Here is a 14631-nt window from a genome sequence, read left to right as displayed (position 1 = left end):
TTTACATCCCCTTATAATTCATATGGTGCATAGTACCGGCACGTATTGTTTTACCGGTACTGTGTACCTTCTTACTTTCACACTGGTACAGTATGTGCTGCAGTGGGACTGAGAGGGATATATTGGTAACACATAGTCATTGGTGGGGGAATTCAATCCATTTTGAAAATAGTAATGCATTGTTTTTTACTTTTTTTTTTGCAGTAATGAAGAATGAAAAAGTTCTGTTAAAATTGAATTGGACGTGAACTGGATTCAGCATTTCATCATCAACTCTGCACCAGTGTGAATTGACGTTCTTTAATGTTCTGACAAGGTACATGCAACATCTCTTCCTCTACCCCTACACCACCCTCTGCCTCTTGCCTCTCTCTCCACCTCCCTGCTAAGCGTATTAACCCATCTAATGTAATCCACATTCCTTGTCTCACTTTACTCTTCCCTTCTCACGTGCCCTCTGGAATGTCTGCTCTACGACTAACATGGTCTATTTGTACATGATCTCTTCTGCTCTCATCATCCACCACTTCTCATTCCCCTCACCCCTGTCCTACTCGATACCTCAGCTTAATTGAACTCTCTCCTCTGACATCTACCCTTATCTCTAACCTCTCCTCACTTTCTGCTTAAACTAACTATCTTGTTAACTCTTACAATGCTATCATCTCCTCCTCCCTCCTCCTCCATCATCTATATGCCCCTTCTAGGCTCTGACACACTCATCCCTCTAAGGCCGTGATTATCATGGGCACACGCTTGGTCGTCCACAGTGCGTGCGAGCGATGCAGGGCCTCCCCGTCGCCTCGGACCTCAGTGCAGGGATTGCTGGAGCGACAGGCATGCGCTAACTTTGCCTTCTGTTGCGTGCTTACTATAGACGCAGCCTAACCCATGCATTGGTTAAATTCACAAGCACGCTCTCATCACACTTCATCACATCACACTGCTGCTCTTAACACCTATGGAGGAAATCTCACAGTCTGATTTTCTACACTAAACCTTTGTCCTGTTCTGTAAAACTCTGCTCCTTTTTTTAAGGTCAAACACTACTTTTTCCTCACTCATCAACACTCCAATTTAATTCACACTGTCTTCTATGTATTTGAGTCCCACCACTGACTTTCTCCTCCCACTTAACATCCATCCTTTATTTCTCCTCAAGCCTTTGCTCACTTGAGGCAAGGTGGATGCCATCCACAAGTAGATTCGTTCTCTCCCTTCCCCCTCTCTCTTTTTCTATCTAGATCTCATTGCACTCTTGACTCCTTTTCTCCTGTCACAAAGCTGGAACCTGATCTTCTCTTCTCCCTCTACCACATGCCCTCTCAATCCTATATTCTCACTCTCACTCTCACCCACATCTTCAATTCCTCCATATCCTTTGGCTCTTTCAACTCTTCCTTTTAAGCATGCAGTGGTCACCCCTATTCTCAAAAATAACCTTGACCTTGTGTGAATTTCTAACTATCGCCCTGTATCCGTCCTACCATTTGCCTCCTAATTGCTAGAACGTCTTGTGATCTCCCGTTTGATCAACATTCTTAAATCACATGCTCCTCTGGGCCCTTCACAATCTGCCTTTCCCAATGTAACCAATTATGTACATAAAGAAAATTCCCAAGGTCCATTTTACTTACTAATCCTGCTTGATCTCTCTTCTGCTTTTGATACTGTCAATCACTCTTCTCATTCATATTCTAAACTCTTTCTTCGTATCCGCAGCAAACTTATATCCTGGTTTTCATCATACTTCTCCATCACACATTCTCCATCTCTGTTGCTAACGTGTCTTTGTCTCCTGTTGTTTTGTCTGTTGGTATACCTCAGGACTCTGTTCTGGGACCTCTCTCACTACATACTATCACTAGTTGACCTTATCAACTATTTTGGCCCTTGATATCATCTCTATGCAGATGATACACACACCTATCCACCCTACCGTCACTCCTGCAATTTAGTTCCTAGTTTCGGGTGGCCTCCTGGCTATATCCTCCATGGATGACACTCTTCTGCCTTAAACCTAATGTCTAAAACTGAGCTCCTCATATTTCCCCCTAAATCTGGCCTAATATCACCTTTCTCCATCGCAGTAAACAGTACTACCATCATCCTGTCATGAAAGCACATTGCCTAGGAGTAACATTTGACTCTTCCCTTTCCATCTTCATTCACGACACTGGCTAAAGTTTGTTGATTCTTTCTCTGTAATATTTCCAAGATTTGCCCTTTTCTCTGTCAATCTACTGCTAAAACGCCAATGCATGCCCTTATCGTATGGGTTAACATACTGCTAACAGGGCTCCCTGCTTCACAACTTTCTCATTTGCAATCTATCCAAAACTCTGCTGCTTGAATAATTTCCCTTTCTCCCACAACAGTATCTGCTCATCTCCTCCTCCTTAAATCCCTCTCCTTGCTTCCCATCAAGTTTCAGATCACCTACAAAGTTCTCCTCCTTACCTTTTTGTTAAGGTTCTCTATTAGTGGTGTACCGAGTACCCGGCGTTACCCGACACATTTCCAGCTACCCGGACATTACTCGAAACCGGCCACTGAGAAGTGGACTTGGCCGGGTAATACCCGGCGTCGGGTAATGTCAGGGCAGCTGGAAATAATCTTTTATACTTACCTTTCCTAAGACATCTAGGATCAGCAGCAGCAGTCCTCTGATGTTGGCAGCATCAGAGGTGTCTTCACCTGGCGGGGGGAGCTGCAGGAATCACTTCCACAGCACCGAAGCAGGTAAGCTGTGTCTGTGAGCCTGCAGCTCCCCCGCCGGCTGAAGACACCACAGATGCTGCCACCGTCACAGGACTGCTGCTGATCCTAGATGTCACTGCCACCCGGAAGGTAAGTGCCAAACCGTGTACCCGACCGGGTAGAACCTTTCATTTTGGCCGGGTACCCGTTACCCATTTTTTTATAGTTGAGGACCCAGTCCAACACTATTCTCTATTCATCTGCTCCTTCCTACATATCATCTTTGGTCTCGTTATGCCCTTCCTCGTCTCCTAAGCTCTACTAATAACTGTCTCCATTATACTTCTTACACCTCTACTGCGCACTCGCTCTCTTGCCTGAAACCCTTTCCCATCAATTTACCTGTGAAACTCACACACACTCAGTATATGCCAACATACCCTCTTCCACCCACATTTAAGATCAACCTTAAAATTCACAACTTAAATGAAGCATTTCAATAGCTTTTACTCGTTGCTACTGTCACTCATTCAGTCACTAACTATTGTTCCCAAGAAGTGCTTTATACTACAAGTACCCACCATTAAGGACAAGCATTGTCATCTACTGCACTTGTTCCCCCACCTGTTGTCTCTCTGTAAGTCTCCTTACATTTCTCTTAGATTGTAAACTACCCAGGACAGGGATTTACTTTCCTATTGTCTGTTTTTGTTTGTTGAACTTATTGTATAATAATTTCCTGTACTTTTTGGTCTCTCTTGTAAAGCGCTGAGTACACAATGGGTGGTATATAAATAGAGATATATGCAGAGTCTAGAGACAAGGCACACGTGTATAGGTAGCTACAGTTTATCCGGGACCGTATGCATCCTTGAAGTGCCTGTCCCAGTTATTTTCTATTGATTGCAATGTAGGAGTGTCTGTCCTGTCTTATTTTTTTTATTATTATTATTATTATTATTATTATTATTATTATATATACAAAGATATATACAAAGATTGTTTCCTGTCGTTAGCATGACATTGTGTGACACAGTGTGATGTCATTGATTCAGTAGATTGTGTGCAGACCGGGACTGCAGTACAGTTTCACTGATATGAATAACTTGTGTGGTAGAAGCTCTAGAAGGAGCACAGCTGTGGGAGGGAGGTGGATTTGCTTTGTATCACATGGTTTGGAGCAAGGTTCATTGTATGTATCGTCAATAATAATTATAATAATAATAATGCAATGCTTAACTTTTTTATTTCAAGAGGAAAGACTGCAGAACAGAAGTGAATATTGAAGCCATGTGTTCATTTTCTTGCAAAATAGAAAATTGAAGGACAGTTGAAGAGGAGGAAAATGACTACACAGAGACAGATAAGCAATGTGTATATTTCTCATTTAGTATTTGTCGTTTTATTGACTCCAAAAAATCCGGCTGCTAAGGGTTTCGCATTGGACATATTCACCTCTACTCCACCCCTTCCTGTGATCTGTACCATGCAGATTTTTGTTGATTCAATACATCATGAATAGAGTGTGGCTACAGTATGAAGTACTGACCCAAGGACCACATCTACTACCATTCATAACAAGAACATGTGCAGTAGCGCACTGCTGCAGTTCTATGTTATTGCTATGAAAGGTTGAGGTGGTGCAATCATATGAATCTTGAGTGGGAGGGATCCTGTTTGCATCATTTAATTTGATCTAGGCCAGTAGAGTATATAACTCTCAGTACAGGTTACATATGGCATCAGTATTAGTGATTTAAAGAACAGAAAAACAGGAGTGGAGAACAAAACCAAGTAATGTTGAAGTTACTACTTTTTACTATTTACTTGGTCAGTCTGTACTGTCTACTCCCCACACAGCTGCTAAGGGTTTCCATTTGAGATACATTCACCTTCTACTCTGCACTACTGTGCTACCCTCTATTCAGAGATGAGTTCAAGTCATGTTTACCACTCTAAATCGCTCTGCAGTCATTGATTCAGCACATCATGGGTAGAGCATGGCTATAGATACAGCAAGCTTTATTTTACCCTAATATTGCATCAAAAAATAGAATATCACTCAGTTTCCTACAGATTTACTGATGCTGATAATGCAGAATCTCACCCTCCCATCATAATACACCAGAGGAAGAAATAATCCTTGCTATATATGTACATTGTGTGACATATTGCCTCCATGACCATTGATGGCAAATACATATTCTGTATAGAGCAGCTGTGTTATGATGTAGTTGTTATTGATCATCATTGAGATATAATCACAAGAATCTTATGCAAAGGGAAACTGTCATTAGCATAGTGGGATTTCAGCCCCCAAACTTCTGTAATATTAATGCAATGTCTTACTTTTATTGCAGTGAACACCGAAGAGACGGATCTACTACAACAGCAAAATGATCATGCAGTTGACAATATGTTGTTCTGGTAATGTGCACAATTATTATGTATGGGCTCCACACCACAGTGCTGGACATATTCTGTTAACTTCAACTCTACTCCTAACATGGAGATGTCTTCCTGGTGTTACTGATTCAGTACATCATATGCACAGTGTGGCTATTATATGATGGATTGATTTAATGAACCCACCAAACACTGATGACATCTGTATCATCTTCTGTAAAGTGCATCTACAGCAGGATATTATCAGCATTTGGGGTGATATAATCAGAGGCATCTATGTGCTTTTGTGCTGGGTAAAGTCCTCCAGCTGAACCGCCCCCCGCCCCCCACCCCCCTACACCTCCTGCCACACAGGCAAACTTACTTACACACACAGCACACTTACTTATGCACACTGACACTTGGCATACCTACACACACACACCCCACAGCCACTGGCATGCATGCAGAGTCCTGGGCATGCAGGATGGGCATGCAGAGTACAGAATATCTCCACCTTGCTCTGGCCCGTACTCTTGGCCTACCCCCAGCATCTGTCACCCACAACCTCTGTTCCCTCCCTGTAAATTGCTGCACTAACACACCTTGGTCAGCGCTGCAACCGATCACAGCACCGGATCATGTCACTGTGATAGGAAGCAGTGCTAATTGACCGGTCAATCAATGCCACGTGGCAACATACGCACCAAAAGAGATTTCCATGCCCCCTGACAGGCTACTCCCTGGGCAGTGACCCTGCTCATCTTCCACCTCTGATCACAATATTCTCTCTTGGAGAGTGTAGCAAATTGGAGTTGGGGGAATTTCACCTCTGCAGTGCATGTAGAGTCCTGTATGCAGAGTACAGAAAGTCTCCACCTTAGTCTGGCCCGTACTCTTGGCCTACCCACAGCATCTGTCACCCACAAATAATACATACACTAATACTCCCCACAATACACACTTTAATACCTCCTCAATAATAATCTCCCCAATAATATTATAGTCTTAAACACAATATACACAATACCCCCTAACACAAGATACCCAATCTAACACTCTCCTCTGCACCTCAACATAATATACACACTATAATACCCTACACACAATATAATACTCCCACACACACACAATATACACACTATCCTCCTACCGCCATAAAACACAACCAATAATACACACACACTTTGTGGATGTTGGGACCAGCTCCTTGCATGCACCAGTGAAAGAGAGAGGCCTGCCATCCGTGCCTCCCTCCGTTTCCCATCTTCTCCCTGTCTCTCTCCCTCCCTTTCTTTGCATCTCCCTGCATCTTTGCGTATACCCAGTCAGTGACGGCTCCGGTCACGTGATGCCTTAATATGGGCTTATCCATATATCTGTTGCAGAGATGGAGAGAGACCTGGAGATTTTACATTTCCTTATAATTCATATTGGTACTTAGTACGGGCACTTATTGTTTTATCAGTACTGGGTACCTGACCGTACTGGCCTACGAGTGAGAAGGCAATATTGGCATCACACAGTTACTGTTGAATATGTCATTCAATCCATTTTGAAAATAGTAATGCAATGTGGTTTTGTTTTGTTTGCTTTTTGCAGTAATGAAGAATGGAAAAGTTATATTAAAATTAAATTGGAGGGGAACTGGATTCAGCATTTCTTCATGAACTCTGCACTTGTGAGCATTGACCTTCTTGAGTGCCCTGACAGGTACACGCAACTTTAAGACTATAATCTTCATCAACTGCTGTGCAAGCTTTCGTGCTATACCTCCCCCTCCGGTTTTGATTTATACATTTGCTCTCTCAATTCATGTCCTCTAATATCTGGAGGCTCTCTCCTAGCATTTCTCTCTACCACAGCACGTCATCCCAATGTAACCTCTCTCTTGTTCTTTCTGTTTACTGTTTCCTCACTGCTCTGTAAAACTTTTCTAATTTCTCTAACTTCCACACTCCTGCTTTTATCCACATGTTCTATACACTTTCCTTCCCCTACCTTTGCATGTGTCTACACAAAGCACCATTTGTACAGACCTCTATTGCAGCTATTTCTGCACTGCTCAATGAAATGCTCTCCTGCACATCCTATTCTCTTCCACCTTCCCTCATTCTCTACGCCCCCTCTCAAAGCCCCCTCTCTCTATGTCTCCTCTCTCTACGCCTATCTGTCTCATTCTCTTGACGCCCTTCTCTCTCTACATATCCCTATCTCTGTCTCTCTCTACACCTATCTCTGTGTCTCCTTCTATGCTCGCTGATGTTGGGGGATATCTCTTATAATCTTGGACCGGCTCATATACACATCAGGCCTCCCTACTAAGAGTGTTAACCTATCTAATGTAATCCACATTCCTTTCCTTACTTTTCTCTTCCCTTCTCCTGTGCCCTCTGGAATGTCCACTCTTACTAACAAGGCTCTAGTTGTACATAACCTCTTCTGCTCTCATCAGTCACAATCAGTCATTCCCCTCACCGCATCTTACCTGTCCCACTGATTTGCCTCTGCTTAATTAAACTCTCCTCTGACATCTACTCTAACCTCTCTTCTCTCTTCTCTCTCTCTCTTTCTGCTTAAACTAACAATCTTATTAACTCTTACAATGCTATCCTCCTATCTATATGCCCCCTATAGGCTCTGACACACTCATCCCTCTAACCCACACCTTTGGCTAAATTCCCAAACACACTCATCACACTTCCACTCGCTGTTCTTAATACCTACGGAGGAAATCTCACACTTTGTTTGATTTTTCTACAGTAAAAATGTCTCCTGTCCTGTATAAAGCTGCTCTCTAGGGCTAAATACACTACTTTTTTCCACACTCATCAACACTCAAATTTAATTTACGCTGTTTTTTTCTCTGTATTTGACTCCCTCCACTGACCTTCTCCTCCCACTTGCCATCCTTCCTTCACTTCTCCTCAAGCATTTGACTACTTCAGAGGCAAGGTGGATGCCACCCAAAAGGAGATTCCTTCTGTCCCTTCCCCCTTCTCTCCTTCTACCCAAATCTCCTTCTGCACTTGACTCCTTTTCTTCTCTTACAGAGCTGGAAGCTAATCATCTTCTATTCTCCCTCTACCACATGCCCTCTAGATCGTATCCCCTCACACCTTACTGCATCTCTTAGTCCCCACTCTCACCCACATCTTCAATTTCTCCCTATTCTCTGGATTTTTGCCCTCTTACTTTAAGCCTGTAGCGGTCACCCTTTTGTCAGAAACAAACTACACCCTATGTGCCTTACTAACTACCGCTCTGTATCCCTCATGCTGTTTGCCTTCTAATTGCTAGTGTCAACATTCTTAAATCACATGCCCTCCTGGATCCTTTACAACCTGCCTTTCGTACAGCACGTTCTACAGACTGTGCTTAAAGCTAATTCCCAAGGTTTTTCCCTACTAATCCTACTTGATCTATCGGCTGCGTTTGATGCTCTCAATCACTCTCCTCCTTCATATTCTAAACTCTCTCTTGGTATCAGTAACAAAGTTCTATCCTGGTTTTCATCATAACTTTCCTGTCACACATTCTCCATCTCTGTTGCTAACATGTCTTCGTCTTCTATTGATCTGTCTGTGGGTATACATCAGGTCTCTGTTCTGAGATCTCTCTTTCTCTCTACATACTATCATTTGGTGACTTCATCAATGCTTTTGGCCTTAGATATAATCTCTATGCGGATGATACACACACAAATCTATCCACCCCTGTTCTCACTCCTGCAATCCAGTCTCTACTCTTGGGTTGTCTCCTGGCTATATGCTCATGGATGGCACTCCACTGCCTTAAACTTAATGTCTAAAACTGGGCTCATATTATCCCCTTTCTCCATCACAGTAAACAGTACTACCATCTATCTTGTCATCAAACATGTTGCATAGGAGTAACATTTGGCTCTTCAATTCCATCTCCATTCACATGCACGGCTATGGGTAAAATGTGTTGCCTCTTTCTCTGTAATATTGCCAAGATCTTCCCTTTCCCCTCTCAACCTACTGCTAAAACTCCAATGTATACTGTTATCCTATAGGTTATTTTAACATACTACTAACAGGCCTCCATGCTTCACAACTTTCTCCTATGCAAAACTCTGCTGCTTGAATTATCTCACTTTCTTCCACAACAGTCTCTGCTCATCTCCTTAAATCCCTGTCCTGGCATCCCATCAAGTTTTTGTATCACCTACAAAGTTCTCCTCCTTACCTTTTTGTTAAGGCTCTCCATTAATCTGCTCCTTCTTGCATATCATCTTTGATCTCTCGTTATGCCCTTGCTTGTCTCTTGCACTATAACCATAACTGTCTCCTGTAAACTTCTTTCACCTCTACTGTTCTCTCACTTGCCTGAAACCATTTTCCATCACTGCACCGTACATGTGAAACTTCCTCACACTCAGTATATGCCAACATAACCTCTTCCACCCACATGTAAGACCAATCTTAAAATTCACGACTTAAATCAAGCATTTAAAAAACTTTGACTCGTGGCTACTGTCCCACACCCACAGTCACTGCTAACAACTATTGTTCCCAAGATGTGCTTTCTACTAATTGTACCCACCATTAAGGACAAGCATTGTCATCTACTGCACTTCTTCCCCCAACTGCTGCCTCTCTTTAAGTCTTCTAACATTTCTATTAGATTGTAAAGTTCCCAGGGCAAGGATTTACTTTCCTATAATCTGTTTTTATTTGTCGCACTTATTTTTTAATTATTTTTCCCCTCTCCCCTAATGATATACATATAGGTTTTCCTGTCATTTGCATGACAGAGTTATTATGGTTAACTATTGCATCATGTACACTGCCTTTTCAGTGTGATGTAATTGATTCAGTACTTTGTGTGCAGACTGTGACTGCAGTACAGTGTCACGAACATTAATGACTTGTGTGGTAGAAGCTCTAGAAGGAACACAGCTATGGGAGGGAGGTGGATTTACTTTGGATCACATGGTTTGGCGCAAGGTTCATTGTATGTATGATCATAACCATGCAATGCTTAACTTTTATTTCAGGAGGGAAGAACAGTGAATATTGAAGCCATGTGTTTCTTTTCTGTCAGAAGAGAAATTTTGAAAGACAGTTGAAGAGGAGGAAAATGACTACACAGAGACAGATAAGCAATGTGTATATTTCTCATTTAGTATTTGTCGTTTTGTTGACTCCACACAATCCAGCTGCTAAGGGTTTCGCATTGGACATATTCCCCTCTACTCTACCCTTCCTGTGATCTGTACCATGCAGGTTTTTGTTGATTCAATACATCATGAGTAGAGTGTGGCTGCTGTATGAAGTATTGACCCAAGGACCACATCTACTACCATTCATAACAAGAACATGTGCAGTAGCGCACTGCTGTAGTTCTATGTGTTTTATTAAAGGTTGAAGTGGTGCAATCATATGAATCTGGAGTGGGATGAATCCTGTTTGCATCATATGGTTTCATCTAGGCCAGTAGAGTATATCTCTCAGTACAGGTTACACATGGCATCAGTAGTAGTGATTTAAAGAACAGAAAAAACAAGAGAAACTTCAATGTTGATAACAAAGCCAAGTAATGTTGAAGATACTCCTTTAACTATTTATTTGATCAGTCTGTACTGTCTACTCCCCACACAGCTACTAAGTCTTCCATTTGAGATACATTCACCTCCTACTCTGCACTGCTGTTCTGTCCTCTATTCAGAGATGAGTTCCAGTCATGTTTACCACTCTGAATCACTCTGCAGTCATTGATTCAGCACATCATGGGTAGAGCATGGCTACAGATACAGTAAGCTTTATTTTACCGGCTGATCATCCATAATATTGCATTAAAACATAGAATATTACTCAGTTTCCAAAAGATTCAGTGATGCTAATAATGCAGAATCTTACAACACATCCCATCATAATGCACCAGAGGAAGAAATAATCCTTGCTACACTACCGACACGTTTTATTGAAGCACGGCTAGCACCGCAAGCCGGGGGATGCCCCGGCGTGCTAGCCGCACTCCCTCAGCGTGCCGCGCATCACCGATGCACGGTCACGCGTCATCGGGTGCCTGCGCCCCCTGCACGCGCGTCCAGGGCTCCCCGAGGGAGCACTGGTGTCCCGCGATGTGGGGGACAGCGGCAGGGGGTTCCGGGGGACCCGACGGACCCGGCAGCGGAAGGGAGAAAGCCCCGATCGGAGGGCGCTCCGCTGCTTCGGCGTGCGCCCGGCACCCTCCGGCGCGTGCCAGGTTACTGCTGCGGCCAAGAACGGGCAAATGCTCGAATAAACTCGGCCGCAGCAGTATATCTGTACATTGTGTGACGTTTGGCCTCCATGACCATTGATAGCAAATACATATTTTGTATTGAGCGGCTGTGTTATGATGTAGTTGTTATTGATCATCATTGAGATATAATCACAAGAATCTTATGCAAAGGGAAAATGTCTGCAGCATAGTGGGATTTCAGCTCCCAAACTTCTGTAATATTAATGCAATGTCTTACTTTTATTGCAGTGAACACTGAAGAGACGGATCTACGACAACACTGCACAGGACAAGAGCAAACACTACAAGCAGCAAAATGATCTTGCAGTTGCAAGTATGTTCTGTAATGTGCACAATTATTATTTATGGGCTACACACCACAGTGCTGGACATATTCTGTTAACTTCTACCCCTACCATGGAGATGTCTTCCTGTGATTGATTCAGTACATCATATGCACAGTGTGGCTATGATATGATGGATGGATTTAATGAACCCACCACCCACTGACATCTGCATCATCTTCTGTAAAGTGCAGCAGGATATTATCAGCATTTGGGGTGGTATAATCTGGGGCATCTATGTGCTTTTGTGCCTGGATAAGTTCCTCCAGCTGAACCACCCCCCTATACCTGCCACACAGGCATACTTACAGAGCACACTTACTTATGCACACTGACACTTGGAATACACACACACACACACACACACACACACAGACACTGTCATGCATGCAGTGTCCTGTATGCAGAGTACAGAAAGTCTCCACCTTACTCTGGCCCGTACTCATGGCCTATCCCCAGCATCTGTCATCCACAACCTCTGTTCCCTCCCTGTAAAGTGCTGCACTAACACACCTGGGTCAGCGCTGCAGCTGATCACAGTGCCGGATCATGATGTCAATGGGATAGGCAGCAGAGCTGATTGACAAGTCAATCAATGCAGCTCCGCAATATATGCACCAAAAGAGATTTCTGTACCCCCTGTCAGGCTACTCCCTGGGCAGCGACCCTTCTCACCCCTCTCATTCCACCTCTGATCACAATAATCTCTCTTGGAGTGTGTAGCAAATTGGAGTTGGGGGAATCTCACCTCTGTAGTGCATGGTCACAATCTGGGCACTGTACCCAAATGTTGGGCAATGTGGCACGTCTTACAGTAGAGAATAGAATAAGTAACTATATTCTTTACTTGTGTATTAAGGAACTTATTTGCAATAAAAATTCAATCCACCTGGGACCAAGACTTTCTGGTTTTCTGAACAAAGTGGAATTGTTTTCCTATAATTTTATATTCTCTGAAATGTAACATCACAATAAAGTACTCCTATTTTTTTCCTTTGTGCTTTTTTATGGACTATTCCTTTATGTATTTCACTTAATGGGACTAATTACCTTACGATTAGATTTCACTTGTATTTTCTTGGGTTACTCTTTGGAATTTCTCTCTGTGTTCATTTATACTATCTTATTTAGAGCAGTCTTTGCCATTGGACCCCATTTCTTGCCAGAGAGATCTGTAACACAGAGTATTGAAGAGAGTACAGAACAGCGGTGAAGTAGATTTTTATGCTTCTAGGCAGCCTCCCTTCTCACCATGTATTCTGCCCCCGACGGTCTCTTGCACTGCTCCCTCCTACACCCACTCTCCTCACTCTTCCCTCCCCTCCCCGCTATCACTCAATGACCCCCTCTCATTCAATCCTGCTCCCTTACTCCCCCCTCACTCATTCTTCCTTCTGCACACACAATCCTCCCGAATATCACTCCCAAACAACACACACACTAATTCTCCCCACAATACACACTATAATACCTCCTTGTGACGATAGCTTCCACAGGCTTATTAATATTACACAAAAATAATTGGGTTTGAACTGAACGAGGCTTAAGATATAATAAATTGTATTTATTCCTTAGAATATAGGTGAACACAACAGATAATACAGTAACGAACAAGAAGTACACTTACTTAAGGGTTGGGGAATGAGAAGTATGATGTAGCATTTCTTTCAGCAGTGAGGAAATCATTCAGGTGATATCAGGTAACCATATCAGCAAACGAAGACAAAGGATATATGGGTGGACAGCAGTTTATAAACCATTCTCCTTCTATTCTTAACCTTAAGCACAGGGGATTGGTTTACAATTACCTCCAGCCACTCACTAACGTGGGAAAGCATTCTGACCCATGCCCCCCTGCTAGTTGGCACATGCGCAGTAGAACTCTGGGGGTCTCATTTCTGAAGCCCCACATTTACGTCAGGAATGCCAGACAGTCTACCATTTGGAGTTCTGGCAGGAAAACCTTTGTTGAAAGGTGTTAACTGGAACACTTAAGACCTGCCCTGGTTTGGGCTTCGGATAAACAGTGAGGGTGATAAAACTCTTTGAACAGCACTTAAATCCTAGACATAGCGGCGTCCCCAGGGCCATCTGCTACCTTATGGCCCAAAAGAATCTCTTCTGGGTCTTTGTCCATACCTTAAGATACACTATTAAGCATAAAACATAAACGTATTAAAATATCCGGTTCCGTTAGGTTTAGCAGGTCCAAACTTCCCAGTTCGCATTGCCAGAACTGGGACACCATATGGTCCAAAAAGCGACTTGCTACGACCTAAGAAACCGGAGTTACACCAATGCACATTAAATCATTTTAATACAAAAATCTCCATTGAAAAAGAAATCTCAGCTTTTCACTAAATCCCCATTGAAAACAACGGGCAGCTCCGCCATAGACTTTCAATGGTAAATCGCCGCCATTGAAGTCAATGGGGGTTTTCTGCCATTGAAGTTTATGGGAAAAGTCCCGAACTTCAAGGGGGTCCATACTCCGTCGGGTTGGTCCAAGCGGGTCAAGGATGGTTCTGCAGCGATGCCGGAGCAGTGGCTACAGATACCCCAAACCCTGATCCGCTGAACCCTCCGGAACCGGAGATATGGATTCCTAAAATTCAGCATTTCTCACTTAGTCATTTTTCTGAGCCGTTTCTGCCGCCGCCGGCAAAGCCTATGGCGCGACCCGCTCTATCTGGTTCGACCCTTATCGGGGGTCCAGGATTCGGGGACCCGGTGGTGGTCGAGTGGGGGGACGCTTAGGAACTAGGGGCAAAAAGAATTTTATCCCTAGGTGCCCTAAAACAGTTTATTTCCCCGCTAATTGACGTTGAACTTGACCCAGTGATTTTAGCTCTTTTGAAGGACATTGTATCCGCTTTGCGGTTTGCGGTCTGGACGGCAGCCAACTAGATTACCTCGAGGCATCTCCATTGAAGTCAATGAGCCCATTGAC

The 14631-nt window shown here is 43.3% G+C and overlaps 1 long non-coding RNA gene across 1 annotated transcript; it reads left to right on the top strand.

The window, feature by feature from the left end:
* The first annotated feature begins 214 nt into the window (after positions 1–214).
* LOC142475683 (uncharacterized) lies at positions 215–12674 on the top strand. Its single transcript, XR_012791078.1, has 6 exons — positions 215–316; positions 3955–4072; positions 5061–5127; positions 6688–6798; positions 10109–10218; positions 11587–12674. It is a non-coding gene; the product is annotated as an uncharacterized LOC142475683 (long non-coding RNA).
* The last annotated feature ends 1957 nt before the right edge of the window (positions 12675–14631 follow it).

Source organism: Ascaphus truei, unplaced genomic scaffold, assembly GCF_040206685.1.
Source record: "Ascaphus truei isolate aAscTru1 unplaced genomic scaffold, aAscTru1.hap1 HAP1_SCAFFOLD_1329, whole genome shotgun sequence".
NCBI classification, from domain to species: domain Eukaryota; kingdom Metazoa; phylum Chordata; class Amphibia; order Anura; family Ascaphidae; genus Ascaphus; species Ascaphus truei.
The sequence above is the reverse complement of the archived record's forward strand: the minus strand, read 5'-3'. Positions and strand labels throughout refer to the sequence as shown.